The 13054-nt window shown below is 54.0% G+C and overlaps 1 protein-coding gene and 1 long non-coding RNA gene across 3 annotated transcripts in view; one reads left to right on the top strand and one right to left on the bottom strand.

Annotated features, from left to right (window-relative positions):
• The window catches only part of LOC105485776 (G protein subunit gamma 7), a 211632-nt gene that overhangs the window by 165302 nt on the left and 33276 nt on the right, over window positions 1-13054 (top strand). For both annotated transcript variants that reach the window (XM_024793972.2, XM_071086713.1), the window contains one exon: window positions 986-1025. The gene's annotated coding sequence lies outside the window, so the exon portion shown is untranslated. The remainder of the gene's footprint in view (window positions 1-985; window positions 1026-13054) is intronic.
• On the bottom strand, window positions 2002-4041 carry LOC105485768 (uncharacterized). The gene is made up of 3 exons (XR_989783.3): window positions 2978-4041; window positions 2700-2872; window positions 2002-2235 (listed from the first exon to the last, which is right to left on the bottom strand). It is a non-coding gene; the product is annotated as an uncharacterized lncRNA (long non-coding RNA).

Below are 13054 nucleotides of genomic sequence, written 5' to 3'. Positions count from 1 at the left end.
CAGCAGCAGAGCAGTGGTGGCCTAACCAGGAGACACAGAACCGGGCATCTGGGCTCACTGTGCATAAGTCCCGGCCCCATGACCTCGGCTGGTGTAGACGCTCAGCAAGGCAGGGGCCTCTGCCTGCCTGGGCCTCCTTGTCCACAAAATAGGAGGCTGCTGTGAAGCTGAAGGAGGCAGATGGCTGCCTGCCTCTCCCTCCAGGCCTTAGTGGGAGTCAGGAAAGACCACGGAAGGTGGTCCCTGTGGCCCTGTCACGACCCGTGCACTCTGCATCAGAGACGGATGCAGGACCCAGCTGTATCCAGGGTCCGGCTTGGAGCAGAGGATTCTGTTCCACGGAAAACCGCAGCTCCAAAGGCCCCAGTCCTCCCCCCTCCCGCCCAACCCCGGAGACCAATCACGGGGACATGGAGCCGTCCTTCCCTTCCTATTGACCTCCTGGCCCTGGGCGGCTCACATGAGACCCCTGGCCTTCCTGCCCCCTGTATACCTGTCATTTCCTCCATTCGGGGTTAATTGGTTTGTCCCCAGTTTCCACTTTCCACCTCTCCCTTTGCCCGGCACGTGGCTTACATCAAAGTAGAAATCAGAGATGGAAAAACACCAAAGGATGCCATGGGAAGGCTCCGTGCCTGGATATTTTGTTTTTCTTGCACTGGTGTGTCTGATGGACTGGACGTTGAGTGTGGGGTTGGGGCTCCCTTGTTCTGAAATGGAATAACACAAGTTTCTAGAAAGATAATCTGCCCTGTTGTCCTGCAACAGAAACCTACAGGTCTTTTCCGCGTGGATCGGTGGTAAACAATAAAGCTGATTCTGCCCCCGTTTTCTCCGGAGGGCACGGCCGTTTCGAATCCCCATGCCTCATTTTTGGGGACAGCAACGTCGTTCGCCGATAAAAGCTGGAGGTAGCTCTGTGAGTTCCTTGTAAGTGAAAAATATGTAACCATGCTTTTCTCTTTCTCTATCCTTTTTTAAACAGGGTGTACAGCAAGCCGTGATTCCTGAGGAAACTAAAAAAGGTATGTGGCATTTTCTCTTACTTCATGAGCTTGGAATCTCTTGTTTTTTAGAAAAAGGAACAAACAAGCTCTAGTCTTTTATGTGTGCCTGACACACTGGGAGGTTGAGTCATCCCATAAAAGGGCTCTGGGCTCGGAGCCAGGAAACCTGAGTTCAAATCCCAGATCCCCTTTTACCAGCTCTGCCCCGTTTGGGTGGGTTCCGGTCAACTGCCTGCGGAGGAGATGACGTTCTCCGTTTTGCAGGAAGGTTTCAAAGATTAAACAAGGATATAGATACAAAAATATAAAAATGGCTGGGGGCAGTGGCTCACGCCTGTAATCCCAGCACTTTGGGAGGCCAAGGCAGGCGGGTCACCTGAGGTTGGGCGTTAGAGACCAGCCTGGCCAACATGGCGAAAACCTGTCTCTACCAAAAATACAAAAATTAAGTGGGCATGGTGGCGGGTGCCTGTAATCCCAGCTACTCTGGAGGCTGAGGCAGGAAAATCGCTTGAACCCAGCACATGGAGGTTGCAGTGAGCCGAGATCATGCCGCTGTACACTAGCTTGGGCGATAGAGCGAGACTGTCTCAAAAATATATATATATCATATATATTTTATAACAGTATATATATAACATTTTATAACATAAAATATATATTATATATAACACATATTTTATAACATATATAACATATTTTATAACATATATTTTATACACACATGCACATATATATATGTATACACAGTGGCATGCACCCGTAGTCCCAGCTACTCAGGAGGCTGAGGCAAGAGGATTGCTTGAACCCAGGAGTTCGAGGTTGCAGTGAGCTATGATCACAACACTGCACTCCAGCCTAGGTGATAGAGTGAGACCCGGTCTCTTAAAAAATATATATATACACGTACATACATATATACGTATATACATGTATATATACGTTTATATAGATATACATATATGTATATATACGTATATGTACGTGCATATAGGTATATATACATAATACATGTATATATACACACTTGTGTGTATATATGTGTGTGTGTATATATGTATATACGTATATATACATACCCAGTGTGGTGGCACATTCCTATAATCCTAGGATTTTGGGAGGCTGAGGCAGAAGGATCACTTGAGCCCAGGAGGTGGAGGCTGCTGTGAGCTGTCACTGTGATTGCACCCTTGGACTCCACACTGGGCAACAGAGTGAGACCAGGTCTCTAAAATAAAGAAAAGAAAAATATATATACACACACATATATAATACGCATATGTAATATATACTAAGTATATATATTACATATGCGTATTATATATATATATGCTCAACACCATGCTGGCATCTAAGCCAGTATCTAAGAGATGTGAGTGGAACCTGAAACCACAGCTGATCTGTTTCATTCGTGTTTTTCTAGGAATTTGTCCGTTTCACGTAGATGACCTAATTGGGTGTCACACACTGGTTGATAATACTACGGTATTCTCTGATAATGCTTTTTATTTCCATAAGGTTGGTAGTCATGTGTCCCCCTTTCGTTTCGTTTCTGCGCGTATTTGCATCTTATTTCCTTTTTTTTTTTTTTTTTTTTTTTTTTTTTTGGTTTTGCTTTTGGTCAGCCTCGCTAGAGGTTTGTCAATCTTGTAGCTCTTTTCAAAGAAGCAACTTTTGGTTTCGTCGACTCACCAGTTTTTCTCATCTCTGTCTCGTTTATCGCTGCTCTGATCTTTACAATTTCCTTCCTCCTGCTGGCTCGGGGCTGCCTTTGTTCTTCTGGTTCCTTAAGGCAGCAGTCCTCAACCTTTTTGGCACCAGGGAGGGATTCGTGGAAGACAGTTTCTCCACAGACGGTGGGGGAGCTGGGAGGATGGTTTGGGGGCGATTCAAACGCGTTACTTTTATTGTGCACTTTATTTCTGTTATTATTATATTGTAATATATAATAAAATAATTCCACAACTCACCATAATGCAGGATCAGTGGGAGCCTGGAGCTTGTTTCCTACAACTAGATGGTCCCTGGGATGGGCGCGGTGGCTCACACCTGTAATCCCAGCACTTTGGGAGGCTGAGGCAGGCGGATCACTTGAGGTCAGGAGTTCGAGACAAGCCTGGCCAACAATATGAAACCCCGTCTCTACTAAAAATACAAAAATTAGCCAGGCGTGGTGGTGGACACCTGGAGTCCCAGCTACTTGGGAGGCTGAGGCAGGAGAATTGCTTGAACCCGGGAGGCGGAGGCTGCAGTGAGCCGAGATCGTGCCATTGCACTCCAGCCTGGGCAACAGAGCGAGACTCTGCCTCAATAACTAACAAACAAAAACTAGATGGTCCCATCTAGAGGTGATGGGAGACAGTGACAGATCGTCAGGCATTAGATTATTTTTGTTTGTTTATTTTGAGACAGAGTCTGTCTCTGTTGCCCACTTTGGAGTGCAGCGGCATAATCTTAGCTCACTGCAACCTCCGCCTCCCGGGTTCAAGCGATTTCCGGCTAATTTTTTGTATTTTTTAGTAGAGACGGGGTTTCATCGTGTTGGCCAGTCGAGACCATTAGGCATTAGATTCTCATAAGGAGCGCGCAGCTGAGATCCCTCCCATGCAGAGTTCACAGTAGGGCTCACGCTTCTGTGAGAATCTGATGCTGCCGCTGATGTGACAGGAGGCGGAGCTCAGGCGGGAATGCAAGCGATAGGGAGCAGCTGTGAATACAGAAGCAGCAGCAGGTGCGGAGGCTCACACCTGTAATCCCAGCCCTTTGGGAGGTGAAGATGGGAGGATCGTCTGAGGTCAGGAGTTCGAGACCAGACTGGCCAACATGGCAAAACCCCGTCTCTACTAAAAATAAAAAAAGTTAGCCGGGCGTGGTGGCACATGCCTGTAATCCCAGCTACTCGGGAGACTGAGGCAGGAGAATCACTGGAGAATCACTTGAACCCGGGAGGCAGAGGTTGCAGTGACCCGAGATCGTGCCATTGCACTCCAGCCTGGGGGGCCAGAGCGAGACTCTGTCTCAAAAAATATATATATATATATAATTTAAATATATATTTTATTTATAAATAGACATGTTGTTTATATATATTTATAAATATATATTTGTTTATATGTATTTATATGTTTTTATAATAGATAAATATATATTTGTAAATATATTTTTATATAAATAATAAAAGATGGCATGAAAATATGATTTACCAGCATGGCAGAGCTTTTTGGCATTGCCTAGATTTTGCCCCCAAAGTGAGTGCCTCATGGCCTCACCCTAGTCTCGGCCCCCACACTCCTGACACTCAGGATGACGACGAAGGCAGTGATGATTTAAAACGTGGCCGATGGTCGAGGGGTCGCACATGCCCACGGTGTCTCGTCTGGATCCTTTTATGTCCCTCTCCATGAATATATTCTCCACGGAGAAGTCCCTGCCCTCCCTCCTGTTTTCTGACCGGGAGACCAGACCTAGGAGGTCAGACGGCCAGTGTGAGGTCCCTGGAGCCCGTCCTGAGCCTGGTCCTCTGGGATACGCACGTGCTGGCCAACGGCAGCACGGCTGGATGGCAGGTGGCATGGAGCTGCCTGGGCAGGGCTCAGGTGTCTCCAGGCTGCAGGCTCAAGCTGCCAGCCACGTGGCCACGTGCCGTGGGGATTAGGTCCCTGTGCTGCAGCATCTGCTTGGAGGGATGACAAGAGGCTCCAGCAATGACATCAGGCAGCTCTCGTCGGGCCCTGGCTAAGTCCCCTGGCCCTGTTCCCAGCAGCCCAGCCATCCCCACCACTGACGCCTCCCCAGTCCTCAGCTCCCCTACTCAGTGACTCAGCAGACACCTCTCCCGTGCCCCCTGCAGGCCAGGTCCACTGCTGCAGTTCCTTCAGTTCTCCTAGGATCCCGGGGGAGCAGGGCTCATTGTCCCCATTTTATAGGTGGGGAAACTGAGGCTTGGCAACCAAAAGATGCGGCAATGCCCAGGGGCTGGTCAGAAGCAGAGTGGGATTGGAGTCACGAGACTCTGGCCACAGAGCAGCTGGTGGTCCGTCAGGCTGTGCGGGCAACCTGCTCATTGGCACAGGCCCCTCAGAACCCAGCAGGGCCACGGTCATCCTCCCTGGGGGATAGTCACAGAAGCTGGGGCTTGGTGAGGAGGTGGGCAGAGGTGGTTGGGCGCGGTGGCTCCTGCCTGTAATCCCAGCACTTTAAGAGGCTGAGGTGGGCAGAGATCACTTGAGGTCAGGAGTTCAAGGCCAGCCTGGACAACATGATGAAACCGCGACTCTACCAAAAAATAAAAAAATTAGCCGGGTGTGGTGGCAGGCGCCTGTAATCCCAGCTACTCGGGAGGCTGAGACAGGAGAGTCAGTTGAACCCAGGAGGCAGAGGTTGCAGTGAGCTGAGATCGTGCCACAGCGCTCCAGCCTGGGCAACAGAGCAAGACTCCGTCTCAAAAAAAGCCAGCAAGGAGGGTCGCCACGGGGGCTGGATGAGACGGTGCCTCCCAGCAGCTCCTTCTCCTGCGTTCTACCCACTTCCTGTGAGCCGGTCTCAACCCAAACCCTCTTCCCCCATCCCACAAGGATTCTGAGAGTCAGGGCACCCCAGCCCCGAGGCAGCCACGTTTCCCCTTTCCACTGAGAGCTGCGAGAGGTCTCGGCACTTCCTGGGGCAGCCCAGGACTTGGCTGTGTTTCTGCATCAGCAAGAAAAGGCGTAATGGAATTTGGATAGACAAGAAAAGGGGATGTAAGCGTGAGCAAAACCACACACTCCATCTCATTGTTAGAAATTCCATGCGTGTCATCAAAACCTCATCTTGGGACAGAGGCCAAGACGAACTCACTGTCACAAGGCACTTTGTGCACAGCAAGTGTGCTGGCGTCCCTGTCACCCCCACCCTCACCCCGGGTCTGCTGGCTGACCCTGGACACAGCAGCCTTGTGGTTCCTCCCTCCTGGTCAGCTGGTGCCTGGTGCCTGGTAGCTGCAGCCGTGGTAGCTGCAGTGGTGCCTCTCCGGAAGGTTCTGGAGGAGAGACTGAAATTCCCATGCTTAGGCTCACAATGCCCCGTGCGAACCTCCAGATGAAAACGCAGCCCCAGCCGGGTGTGGTGGCTCAAGCCTGTCATCCCAGCACTTTGGGAGGCCGAGGCGGGCGGATCACGAGGTCAGGAGTTCAAGACCAGCCTGGCCAAGATAGTGAAACCCCGTCTCTACTAAAAATACAAAAATTAGCCAGGTGTGGTGGCGGGTGCCTGTAATCCCAGCTACTCGGGAGGCTGAGGCAGGAGAATCGCTTGAACCCGGGAGGCGGAGGTTGCAGTGAGCCGAGATTGCCCCACTGCACTCCAGCCTGGGCGACAGAGTGAGACTCTATCTCCAAAACAAAACGAAAAACAAAAAGTACAGCCCTGTTTTATTGTTTGTTTTTGTTTTTGTTTTTGTTTAAGATGGAGTCTCGCTCTGTCGCCCAGGCTGGAGTGCAGTGGCACGATCTTAGCTCACTGCAAGCTCCGCCTCCCGGGTTCCCGCCATTCTCCTGCCTCAGCCTCCCGAGTAGCTGGGACTACAGGCGCCCGCCACCTCGCCCGGCTAGTTTTTTTTTGTATTTTTTAGTAGAGACGGGGTTTCATTGTGTTAGCCAGGATGGTCTCCATCTCCTGACCTCGTGATCTGCCCGTCTCGGCCTCCCAAAGTGCTGGGATTACAGGCTTGAGCCACCGCGCCCGGCCAATGCAGCCCTGTTGAAGCCCTCCCTCCAGGTTCTCCTCCATCTCTGCCCCCGCACCTGGCTGCCATTTTTGCCGAAATGTACATCCTGGACTGAAACTTGCCGACTTGCCCTTTGCTGTGTTTGAGCTTCGAGCATTGAGCCAGACACAGTTGGGTCAGCGCAGGAGCCAGGGTTCTCTCCAGAGGTCCTGACAGTTTGCTGCCAAACCTTCATGTCCAGACCTGGTGTCCTCCTGGGGGTCCCTCGGGTTTGGAACTGCCTTGGCATTGAGGATTCAAGGTGTGTGGCAGGAACAGGGACCCAGGAAACCCTCTGGTGGCCTCAGCCTGCCCAGCTTCATCACTTGAACCTGTCGGGACGCAAACACCACACACATTTCACAAGAAAGGCCACTCCTGGCTGGAACATCCCTTCCACCAGGGTCTCTGGGTCTTAGCATCACTGACATTAGGGTCAGATTATTCTTGAGATGGTGTTGTCTTTGTTTGTTTGTTTTGTTTTGTTTTTTGAGGCAGAGTCTTGCTCTGTCACCCAGGCTGGAGTGCGGTGGCGTGATCTCGGCTCACTGCCACCTCCGCCTCCTGGGTTCAAGCAATTCTCCTGCCTCAGCCTCCCGAGTAGCTGGGACTACAGGCGCCCGCCACCTCGCCCAGCAAATTTCTTTTGTATTTTAGTAGAGACCAGGTTTCACCGTGTTGCCTATGCTGGTCTCAAACTCCTGAGCTCAGGCAATCTGCCCGCCTCGGCCTCCCAAAGTGCTGGGATGACAGGCATGAGCCACCGCACCTGGGGTTTTTGTTTTTGTTTTTTTCCATTGTTAACATGAAAACATCCATAATGATTCTTAGCCCTCAGGGAGAACCTCCCTGGGCCTGTGGTCTTCTGGGACTTTCTAACAACGCCAGAGCTGGAGTGGGGTGGCCCTGGAGACGCCACACACCCGATGCTGGTGACCTCTAGCCATTCTGATGACGTGATCTGGAGCCCATGGGCCACAGCAGAGAACCACAGACCCGAGGTCCGTCCTTGGCCGTGCGTGTGCCCGGACGGACCAGCCCCTGCTGCAGAGCCCAGAGGGGTGGGCGCACCAGGCCGTGTGCACGCATGCGCAGGAGCAGCACCTGCTACGGATGGAAGTGGGGCAGGCACTCCACGTCCGAGGGCTGCCTGGGCCTGGGAGCCTCTGTCCTGGGAAGGAGATGGGCCCTGGGAACAGAGTGAGTTCCGGGAAGTAACACCCACCGTGAACTCGCTGCACCACGGCCTCCAGCCCCTTCCATCCAAGTGGCGTCTTTGGTACCCAGCGTCTGGGATGTGCCTGGGGTCGGCAGCACAAAGCCCTCAAAGACATCTATGTCCTAATCCCTGGAAGCTGTGGCTGTGTCTCCATTTCAGTAGTCTGAAATTCCAGCTACTCGGGAGGCTGAGGCAGAAGAATCGCTTGAACCCACGAGGCGGAGGTGGCAGTGAGCCGAGATCGGGCCACTGCACTCCAGCCTGGGTGACAGGGACTCTGCAGATGGGATTGAGTGAAGAACCCCCCCCAGTCGCCAGAGCACCACCCTGGATGACCCGGAGGGCGCAGTGACCTCACAGGATCCTCATGAGAGGAGGCAGGAGGCTGAGAGTCAGAGAGAGACTGAAAGAGGCTGTGCTGTGTCTCGTGAAGGGAGAGGAAGGCGCCCGAGCCGAGGGATACCAGAGCCTCTAGAGGAAAGGCGGGAAAGGGATTCTGCCCTGGCGCCTCCAGGAGGGACCAGCCCTGCCCGTGCCTTGATTTTAACCCCGTGAGGCCCATGTTGGACTCTGAGCTCAGTGCTGTGAGATGAGAACCATGTCATGTGCAGCAGCCACAACAATGTCACATTACACAATGAATGTCCAGGGAGCTGCCAGTGTGCCGAGAAGGGGTTTTAGTGCAGCCTGACTGTGCATGGATGGTTGCGATCAGGGGCTTCTCAGAGGGGATGACATCGGTGGGGCTTTGCAGGATGTGTGGGAGTCTGCTGGGGGACCTGGGTGGAGAAAGACCCACCTGTGCCGAGGTGGGAAGGCCTGGTACTGCCCTGTGGACTCTTCCCAACCCTCCTGCCCTTCAGCTCCCGAGCACCACCGTCACGAGGCCGGCGCTGCCCCTTGCCCTGGCCTGGGGCCAGGGTGACAGCATTTCCTCAGCCAGGAAGCCCAGAACTGGAGTGACAGGAGCCACGGGGCTCAGTGTCCTGGCCCGGCCCCAGTTCCCGGGCTTGCAAACTCTCACATGACCGTGGTCATCCCCCACCCCCGCCGACCCCACCGCCGGGTGGACAGAGAGCAGCTTTTCTTTTCTCCCGCTCCCGTCACCGCGGAGACCAAACCCACAGTGGCGGCACGTCACCCTCTGTCATCGCGGCCTCTTTGTCTGAACAAGCCGGCTCATTCTTAGGCTCCAAGCTCCAGCCGAAGGCAGCGGCGGGACCTGCCCCGCTGGTCTATTTTTCACTTTCTCGTGGGCACCTCATTCATTCCCTCTCTTTAGCCCCTTCTAAATATAGCTGCCCCGGGGACCGATTTAGACCGGGAGCAAAGGGCCCGCACTGACAGGGACAGTCACAAGGCGCTGTTTTCCAGCCAGGGTGCGGCCCTCCCATCCGTGTGGCAGAGGCCCCCCCCACTGCAGCCCTGGGCCCCACGGCCCTGCCTTGAGGTCACAGAGCCACTAACGGTCAGAGCTGGCACGAAGGCCCCACACACAGCTGCCCTCCCAGGCCCTGCTGGGGTGACCTGGCCCTGGAGGGGCTGCAGGTGCGGGGAAGGGCCCATCCTGGGTGCAGGGTCTCTGCATGTAGACCCTGGGTGCTGATGGGGACCTGGGGTTCTGTGGAGGGGGCGGCAGTTGTAGCCAGTGTCAGACCTTTCTCTTGTATTAGAGTTTCCATGTCAGTCGGGCTCCCGGGGCTCTGCGTGGATCCACCTCTTTGGCGTCCTGGTGAGAGCATGGCAGGGCATGGGGGGGGTCTGCATCCCAGCTGCCAGGGCACATATCAACGCCTGACCCTCGCCCTGTGCCTTCTCACCTGATGGCCTGTGTCCGCTCTCAAAGCTGTGTGCACCTTTCTTTTTCGTTTGTTTGTTTTGTTTTGTTTTGTTTTGTTTTGTTTTTGAGGCAGAGTCTGGCTCCGTTGCCCAGGCTGGAGTGCAGTGGCGCAATTTTGGCTCACCGCAACCTCCACCTCCCGGGTTCAAGCCATTCTCCTGCCTCAGACTCCCGAGTAGCTGGCATTACAGGTGCCCACCACCACTCCTGGCTAATTTTTTTGTATTTTTAGTAGAGAGGGAGTTTCACCATGTTGGCCAGGCTGGTCTCGAACTCCTGACCTCAGGTGATCCGCCTGCCTCGGCCTCCCAAAATTACAGGCATGAGTCACTGCACCTGGCCTTTTTTTTTTTTTTTTTTTTTTTTAAAGACAGGTTCACTCTTGTTGCTTAGGCTGGAATATAGTGGTGCAATCTTGGCTCATTGCAACCTCGCCTCCCAGGTTCAGGCGATTCTCCTGCCTCAGCCTCCTGAGCAGCTGGGATTACAGGCATGCGCTACCATGCCCAGCTAATTTAGAATTTTTTTATTAGAGACGGGGTTTCACTATGTTGACCAGGTTGGTCTTGAACCCCTGACGTCAAATGATCCACCCACCTCGGTCTCCCAAAGTGCTGGGAATACAGACATGAGCCACCGCGCCTGGCCTATGTGTGCACCTTTCTGCAGAGTCTAAACCAGGGTCCCCTAGGCCTGTAGACATGGAGGCAAGATCATTCTCCGAGGTGGGGCTGTCCTGGGCAGTGCAGGGTGCTGAGCAGTGTCCCAGGCCTCCACCCACTCCAGGCCAGGAGCACCCCCCAGCTATGACAGCCACAGATGTCCCCAGACATCACCCAGGGGGCCCTGGGGGGCAGAATTACCTCTAGGTGAAACCCCCAGAGATAGAGGATTCCATGGACCCTCAAGAGACTCTGCATCCCATGATCCTCTGCCTTGCTGAGGTCCCAGGAGGCTGCACACAAGGAAATCCACACTGAGTTGGGAGGGAGAGAGGAGGTGAATCCCAGGAGCTGGAGGTCCCCCTGGTTCACACTGTCTGCCCCATTGGGAACTTATTCTGGTGTGGGTGGGGATTGAACCCCATTTTCCCTAAATAATTAACTCAGGGTCTCCTCCCTCAGCACTGTGGACAGTGGGGTCAGATCCTTCTCTGGGGTGGGGCTGTCCTGGGCACTTACGGTTGCTGAGCAGCGTCCCTGGCCTCCACCCACTCCATGCCAGGCGCTCCCTCAACCCCGACAACCACAGATGTCCCAGGCATTGCCTAGGGTTTCCTGGCGAGGCTGAATCAACCCCCGTCCCCCATTAAGAGCCACTGTTGGCCCAGCATGATGGCTCGTGCCTAAAATCCCAGCGCTTTGGGAGGCGGAGGCGGGCAGATCACCTGAGGTCAGGAGTTTGAGACCAGCCTGGCCAACATGATGAAAACTCATCTCTACCAAAAATACAAAACTTAGCTGGACATGGTGGGGGCAGGGGGGCGTCTCTAACCCCAGGTACTCGGGAGGCTGAGGCAGGAGAATTGCTTGAACCCAGGAGGTGGAGGTTGCGGTGAGCCAAGATCGCGCCACCGTACACTGTCCTCAGGGGGCTTCTGTGCCATGCACGGAGGTCCGCATGGCTCCCGGCGGTGGGCATGGCTGAGGCCCTCATGCCCACAGCAGGTGTGCAGATGTGCACATTAACGCAGGTGCCCGGGGACACAGCTCTCTGCAAACCCAGCTGCCCCAGCCACGGTACGAGGGCAACTTGTTCCTCGCAGCGCCTCAGAGCCTTCTCTTCTCTCCCAAACTACTGTTCTGTTTTGTTTGGGTTTGGATCTTTTCCTCTCTAAACATAACACCCTGTCTCTTTTGTCTCTGAACACTGTGTTCTCAGAAGCAGTCATCCCTCCACGGCGAAGGGCTGACGTTTCCACTCCAAGCATTGTTTCCCCTCCCGCCAAATCTGGCTGCTGTTTTTGTTGCTTGGGGTTTATTTTTCTTCCCTTTTTCGTGGCAGGCAGAGGTTTGGAGGGGTGAAGGGGGGATTACCAGGCCCCCAGGAGGAAAGAGTCCAGGAGCTCTGTGAGCTGTAAAGCTACTGGTTCTGGAAGTTTTAAAGCCAGATGAAGGCTGCTTCTGTTCTCACGTTGCTGCTGCAGGCCGGCCGCCCCTCCCGCCTTCAAGGCCACCTTCCCGGGGGCCTGACTCACCCCGGCACGGCACGCCGCGCCACACAAGGCTGGGTCTGCTCTGATGAGCAGACTGGAAAAGCGCAGCCTCCTCATTGTGGAACTGCCTGGAAGCCGCCAGAGGCTGCTCCGAGCTGGAATTCTCTGAGCCTGACTTCCTGTGCCGTCAGGAGAGCAAACGCACGCCCGGCTTAGGAGCCGGTTTACAGGAAGCAGCGGTGGGGGGATGGCTTGCTCAGCTCATAGAGAAGTCACCCTCTGCACGGGTTTTTGTGTTTTTTTTTTTTTTTTTTTTTTTTTTTTTTTTTTTTTTGAGACAGAGTCTCGCTCTGTCGCCCAGGCTGGAGTGCAGTGGCCGGATCTCAGCTCACTGCAAGCTCCGCCTCCCGGGTTCACGCCATTCTCCTGCCTCAGCCTCCCGAGTAGCTGGGACTACAGGCGCCCGCCACCTCGCCCGGCTAGTTTTTTTTGTATTTTTTAGTAGAGACGGGGTTTCACGGTGTTAGCCAGGATGGTCTCGATCTCCTGACCTCGTGATCCGCCCGTCTCGGCCTCCCAAAGTGCTGGGATTACAGGCTTGAGCCACCGCGCCCGGCCCTTTTTTTGTATATCTTTCTTTTTTTTTTTTTTTTTTTTTTTTGAGACGGAGTCTCGCTCTGTCACCCAGGCTGGAGTGCAGTGGCGCGATCTCGGCTCACTGCAAGCTCCGCCTCCCGGGTTCACGCCATTCTCCTGCCTCAGCCTCCCTAGTGGTTGGGACTACAGGCGCCCGCCACCACGCCCGGCTAATGTTTTGTATTTTTTGATAGAGACGGGGGTGGGGGGGGTTCACCATGTTAGCCAGGATGGTCTCGATCTCCTGACCTCGTGGTCCACCAGCCTTGGCCTCCCAAAGTGCTGGGATTCCAAGCGTGAACCACCGCGCCCAGCACTTTTTTTTTTTTGACACGGAGTCTTGCTCTGTCCCTCAGGCTAGAGTGCAGTGGCACAATCTCCGCTCACTGCAGCCTCCACCTCCCGGGTTCAAGTGATTCTCCTGCCTCAGCCTCCCAAGTAGCTGGGATTACAG

The sequence above is a fragment of the Macaca nemestrina genome, chromosome 20 (genome assembly GCF_043159975.1).
Source record: "Macaca nemestrina isolate mMacNem1 chromosome 20, mMacNem.hap1, whole genome shotgun sequence".
Classification (NCBI taxonomy): Eukaryota; Metazoa; Chordata; class Mammalia; order Primates; family Cercopithecidae; genus Macaca; species Macaca nemestrina.
The sequence above is the reverse complement of the archived record's forward strand: the minus strand, read 5'-3'. Positions and strand labels throughout refer to the sequence as shown.